Below are 7,481 nucleotides of genomic sequence, written 5' to 3' on the forward strand. Positions count from 1 at the left end.
TTCTATGCTCAGGTGCTTGAAAAAATGTAGAAAATGTTACCGAACCAGAAGATATATTAGAACATGTTGAAGTTGGTGTTGACGATAACAAAACTCACGAAGAAATTAATTAAATAATTAGACAACATTATTATAATTAAATATTTCAAATTTCTAATAACATTAAAAGCTAAAAATGTTGAATCTTATTTTACAATGTAGAATATATTTTTTTTAAATATTGTTATAACATACATAATAAAAGCAGCCACAGAATGGCTGCTATCGACCTTTGTTCCGCTACAAAAAACCAAGAATCCCAAACACTGTAATGACTATAGATTAATCAGCTTAATGTCACACTTATTAAAAACATTTTTAAAGATTATACATGCAAGAATATTCAGAAAGTGCGAAGCGGATATGAGTAATAGACAGTTTGGCTTTCGGAACAGTGGAAGCTCTGTATAGTTTCACAACTCTTGCCCAAAAATGTCGAGACCAACAAAAAGATCTTTTCGTTGTGTTTATAGACTATGAGAAAGCTTTCGACAAAGTTAAACATAACATTCTCATGGAATGTCTAAAGAGAAAAGGACTCAACAAAAATGACATTAACATAGTGACAAATCTCTATTTGAACCAACAGGATGTGGTAACATTAGATGGAAATAGCACGGATGCGCAACAGATAAGTAGAGGAGTGAAACAGTGCTGTGTACTTTGACCATTACTATTTAATATATATTCCGAAGAGTTATTTACGCAAGCACTTGAAAACTGTACAGAAGGGATCAAGATAAATGGTGAAAATATAAATAACATCCGTTATGCTGACGATACAGTCATTACCTATCGCTGAAAGTGAGACAGACCTGCAGACGTTACTAACCCCAATTTGTGATACTGAAGAACAGTTTGGTTTGACAATAAACATAAAGAAAACAAAAACCATATGGTTATCAGTAAGAGGGGCAAAGTCATTACAAGGATCCAGATAAAAAATGAAGATATTGAGCAAGTTGACAAAATGAAATACTTAGGAGTCTGGATTACGGAAGATCTGAATCCGAAATCAGAAATTCGCTCAAGAATAGAGTAATCAAGAGCAGCCTTTTTGAAGATAAGGAAATTTCTGAGTAACCAAAACTCAATCTGCAAATCCGATGTCCAGGCCTGTTCCTAGGGTAGTGAGCGCCTGCGTGCAGGATTTTTTGTGCGCCCCCATATTATGTTTTTAAGATACTTATATCATTATAGGTATCTTGTGATATGATTGAAAATACGATATGAATGTAAAAAGAAAAATTAAACGAACCATGTTTGAAAAAAGGTTTTATTTTCAAAATTAAATGAAAAAAATCATTTTAAAACAATATTATTATGTAAGTTAACAGTAAGAAAGAAAACACTCAATTCGCAAATTAATAAGGCATTCTGCAATATAACATGAAACAATAACGGAAAGGAGATACCCTCAATGCAAAAAAACTTTATTAAATAATACATATATACCAAGTGAAAAATAATTAAATAACAAATATTGGAATTACAACATGACACGTCGTGCTTTCACATATGCAAGCTCATTAATCATTTCATTGTGATCAATGGCTTCAAAAAATTTTATTTTCAATTAAAATGACTGCCAAATCTGATAGCCTTTCTTGGCACATTGACCTTCTTAAATAATTTTTTATGAGCTTTAGCTTTGAAAAACTCCTTTCACCAGATGCCACCGAAATTGGAAGGGTCAGGAATATTCTCAAGGCTATCAATAGATTTGGAAACAAGGATTGTAAATTTTTCTTTGTTATATAATTTAAAATATCTATCGAATCCGAAATTTTGCTAGAGTCTGTGAGTGAGTTAAGAACTTTGTATGACAGAATTTCATTATGCAAATCAAGACCATCAATATCTTTGCATACGTTTCCTTCATGTTGAATTTCACATCATAATCTAGATTTTGAAAATTACCCAAAAATTGAATTGTTGTGTCCAAAATTTGAAAAAAAAAACTGATCTTAAATTTTTGTTTTGGATCGAATACTGTTTCACCTGTACCTTCATACGAAAATTGAAGCTTCGTCTTTCTTTGTCTTAATAATGGAAATGTTTGCTCTACATCACTTTTTTCTGCTTCTGCTACAGCCGCATTCATGAAAATCTCGAAATGTTTGTCTGACCTTTTTTCAGTGAAATAAATAATAAGATTTTTTATTTCTGTATGGCATTCATTTAAAGTTGTATTTGGATTCTGGACCATTTTAATTACTATATTAACTTTTGTTAACACACCATGCCAAATTATAATAGAAAAAATGAATTTGAACATTTTAATTTTGTCTAATAGTGACCTTGCTGAATGTTTCGTGTTCATATCTCTTGAATTATCTTTCACCAAATCATGTAAACTTTTACAAATTTCGAGGAATTGAAACCTAAGAGAGCGAATGGCTTTGACTCTGCTTTCCCATTGTGTTTCACTTACTGATTTTAAAGTTAAGTTTGGTACATTCCTTTTTAAAATGTCCCATCTGTAGGGTGAAGCAGAAAAAAAATTGAACAACTCCTGAATAATTGAAAAAAAAACCTACAGTCTCATACGAAATTTTAGCTGCATCATTGACACTTAAATTAAAAGTGTGAACTGAACAAGGCAAAAACATTGCTCTGGGATTAATTTTTAGAATTTGAGCTTGAAGGCCCCATTGAAGGCCAGACATATTTGCCCCATTGTCATATTTGCCCCATTTGCCTCATGTCATCAAGGTTTATTTCAAATTTTGATAATATTTCTTCTTTTAAAAAATTGAAGAGCCGTTCTCCTGTAGTATTTAAAACTTTGAAAAACCCCAGAAAGTGTTCTCTAATTTCGACTTCATATGGAGAACAATAAACGAAGCGAATTATGACCGTCAGCTGCTCAACATGGCTAGCATCTGGAGATTCATTCAAAATAATTGAGTAATATTTTGCTGTTTCGGCATATTTCGGCACAACCCTTTAGACCTTCGAATATTGCTCAGGTGTTCCATCATAATTGGATCGAATTTAGCAATCATTTCAACTAATTTCAAAAAATTGCCATTATTATTCTCATAAAGATTCGTACTGTCACCCCTAAAGCTAAATTTTGGCCAGGTAAATACTGCACAATACAAATCATTCTTTTAATGATTTCACGCCATCGCTGTTTTTCAATTTCATAATATTTTTGTTGCTCTTTATCAATAGTACATTCTTTACTCAAACGCGGCGAGCGGCATTAGACGGCGCGTCGTGTGCTGACACTAATAAAATTGTAGGGTGGTAATTTAATTAGTAATTTTGGTGTTATAATAGGGAATAGCAATCGGATGAAGTGATTGCTTTAGCGCTTACCGGGGAAATACTGAACACTGACTTTTTTTGTTTTAGAAGTGAGAATATTTTTGTAATGGTAACCAAATATTTGGCGCCCCTAAAATTTAGCGCCTGCGTGCGGGGCATTCATTGCATACCCGCCAGGAACGGCCCTGCCGATGTCGGATGGTAAAATGTTATATCCACTCTATTCTTCTGTATGGTGTCGAAGCCTAGACTGTTAATGTTGATTTAATGAGAAAACTGGAAGCTTTTGAGATGTGGCTTTTTAGGAGAATTTTGAAGATACCATGGACCGATCATATTACGAACGAAATGGTGTTGCACAGAATGGGAAGAGACAGAGAACTTTTGACCACCATTAAAAGGCGAAAGACAGCATATTTGGAGCACATACTTAGAAATGATAAGTACCAGTTGTTGCAGCTGATTATGAAGGGTAAATCGAAGGAAAAAAGGGGTCCTGGTAGACGACAAATATCCTGGCTGAAAAACATTCGCGACTGGATCGGGTTAAACACACAGACGCTCTTAAGAAAAGAGAAGATAGAAACGAATTTGCAATGGTTATAGCCAATCTTCATTAGTGGAGACGGCACTAGGAGAAGAATAACATAGATAAATCTGGTTTATTTTTGTGTCCCAACAAAAAACTTTTTTTTGAGTTTAAATACATAATTAAATAACGGTAGTTAATGAAAGAATAAATTTGTTTCAAATAAAAAAGAAATTTTTTATTTGTTTAAAAATTGTTATACTTAAATATGTAAGAAGGCAACCGAGATAAACTTTGTGTAAACTTTTTACTGTAATATTGCAGTATCATTCAGATTGTGGGTGAAATAATCAATGTATTTCGGATTTTAAAGCGTTAGATCTGTAAATACCGGAACGCAAGGGTAATTGATTTTGTTTATTTGCATTTTACGGTTAAAGAAAACGTTTTACGAAAAAATCACAATAACTTTCGTCTTAAAAATACCATAATCATAAAAAAATACTGTTTCCAATACATCTTTTTTTAATTTGTTTAAAAATTATTATAAATAAATAGGTATGCTTCCCAGGTAAACTTTTTCTAACCTTGTTACTGTAATGTAGCATCACATTCTTTCGAGTAAAACAGAATTCAGCTTGTGGATAAGAAATAATCGATGTGTTATGTGTTTCCAACATTAAAGTTCAGACGTTCATTACTATAGGAGAGACCGGAACAAAAAGAAGGACCATCTAACACTTTTTTACTTCCATCTGCCAAACCTAATAAGTAATAAAAACACCACCCTAGCCATAGTTTTAACAGGTTCACTGTCCACAGACCACATATGGTCTGTGGACTAAAAGCACCATCAGTTCACAGACCATATGTGGTATGTTCGTCGATACAATTTTCAGGTTGTTTATAAAAGTGAACGTGGGGAGAATGGCGTTTATTAGACGTGGACTTGACAGAATATATCCCATATATTATAAATAGTGTTGGGACAAAGGGAAAAAATGTCGAATTTGATCCTAATTGCGATACAATATAATATCGAAACTAAACACCTACGTTTATTGCGTTTTCACTTTTAGCATACTAAATAATGGATATGTAAGATAAAATAATATACCTACAATATAATGAAAAGTAAATATTTATTGAAAAAGAAAAAGTATCGAAAAAAAGTTACATGTTCAATGTACTTTTTGGAAACATTGTAGACAATACGGTTTGGTACAGATGTTGCATATTTGTGAAACTCTTTTGGCTTTATTAGTGGCAGCTGCTGATGTTTCTCCTTTTCGACCAAATTCATTATAGCAGCCGGCACACCTACGTCTAGTAATTTTTCCATCTTTTCTATCCAGCGGTTTAAGAAAATGCTGTGCTTGTAACGTGGACGGCGTAGGTATGGCAGGTGTCTGGACAACGTTTATGCCCAAAAGATTTTTCATAATACTCATTTGGGCCTGCAATAATGTACATTTATTTTGCTGGTTGAATTTATTGAACAAATAAACTGTATTTATGAGACCCACTCCAAACAGAACATCGACAGCAACTTTTTTGTACCAGGTCAATATCATATTAGGCTTTGGACGCGGATTTCGACCAGTACTCATCGTTTGTTCATCTGCGTGACAAGTAGATATCATAAGGACGTCCCTCTTGTCCTTCCATTTTAGGATCGTCACATTATTTTTTTTGTGCAGCAATTTGCAGCAAGTAAATGCATAAAAACTTTTCTAGTTCTTCCTTGTTTACCGGTTTCCAGCGACTCAAACGACTTCTAGAATTATTTGCAATAAGTTTTTCAGCGTATAAGTTGGGTTGGTTCAGCTTAGGTTGTTTTGTTCTATCATCAACTCAAATAAATCATCATCAACCAAAAGACGAAATATTGCAAACACATCTGCATTTTCTGGAATGTTTTCAGTATGTATATAATTTTCCGAGTTACTAAAAATTTGACGATCTAACGGCTGAATGTCGTAATTCCATCCATTTTTCTCATCATGTTCTTTCATTTGACGCTCTGTAGTTGATATTATGCCAGTTCTTAGAGCTCTGTTGTCATCAGAATCGGAATCATCCATACGTTGTTCAATTGCATGCTGAACGTTGATATTTTCATTCATGACCTGATTATCTCGTAGACTTGAACGGTCAGGTGACAAACCATCATGAATAAAATCGGGATCTGCTACACTGTCATCATCGTCAAAATCACTACGGTCCTCGGTCATATTTTCTTCATCCGACGAATTTTACTGGCTATATTGTTCGTTATCACTCTCTTCTAATATTCTCCGCAACTCTTTTTTAGAACTTAGAACATAAAGAAGACCTAAGTTTATCGTAATTGATGATTTGCCTATGCCATTTATTATTTGATACAGGGAAATAATGAATAAAATGAGAAAAATACGCACATACCACATATGGTCTGTGGACTCACGAGACAACTTTTGGTCATTTTTGTTCTATAGAGTCCACAGACCATATGTGGTATGCTTTAAAACAAATATCTTTTAATTACATAGTTATATATTTTATATTATTAATTTATTTATAGCCACAAGATATCAATTTTTACAAAAACATAACTGGACGTATGAGCAATTTCCACTCTAAAACCTGGACAGTGAACCTGTTAAATATCATTTTTTATTATATTGCTTAACAAAAAATGCATATAAAGTAACACGTTTAAAGAAACTACAACTTAAAGTGAAAATGGCATCCCGTCATATATACCCCAGTATGCGAGGTCAATGGTACCATCAGTTGATATTTGCAAAATTCGCATAAAAACATATCTTCCCCTTTTTCCACACCAGTACATGCATCATGTACCCATTTATTATTGCGTTGCTGACACTTAAGCCCTCTTCCTGTTCCTTCTTGCTTCGAATATAAGTATTGAAATAGATAAATTTTTATTTAGGGTGCTTGTCAAAATTTTCGATATCTCCTTTTTAGTATTGGTTTTGTGCTTCTTATGTTGGCTGGGTTTTGGAGACAATTATGAAATAAAATACCAAAATGTTAAATACTATTTATTAAAAAATTATAATAGTTCTAGTAATTTTAAAATAGTTTCTCTTTGCAGTTCTGCCTTTTTATTTAAACCTAAATTCATTAGTTCAGTAATTATTTTACTTTTCTGAAACATTTTTTCTTTGTATGATTATCGTATCGCCATCCCACGTTCAGTTTTGTAAAATTTTCTTCTCTTTTCATTTGCTTCACCTTTTTTTCCAGTACCTTCCTCACCACTTTCACATTTGCAGGTTAATTTTACTTGTAGCTTGTAGTTTATGCTCTGTAACCATTCTGATTTAAATACTCTTATCTCGAAATGAGAGTGAGGTTTACCTAAAAGTCCATCTCCATCTTGATAAGGGGGTTTTTGATCATCAGCACAGCAAATGTATCTAAAAGTATCACCATGTATACCAAATGTATAATTGTGTTACAAACATAAATGTGTAATTTTAGCATTTATACGTTCTATTTTTCACAAGTAGATATGTTCTGTTAATAATATCCTATAGCTTTGATTAATTATAAACACACCCTTTTGCAACTCTATCGGTTTAACTAGATGACAGACTATCATAAATACAAATAATACAATATATAGATA

Source organism: Diabrotica undecimpunctata, chromosome 7 (genome assembly GCF_040954645.1).
Source record: "Diabrotica undecimpunctata isolate CICGRU chromosome 7, icDiaUnde3, whole genome shotgun sequence".
Classification (NCBI taxonomy): domain Eukaryota; kingdom Metazoa; phylum Arthropoda; class Insecta; order Coleoptera; family Chrysomelidae; genus Diabrotica; species Diabrotica undecimpunctata.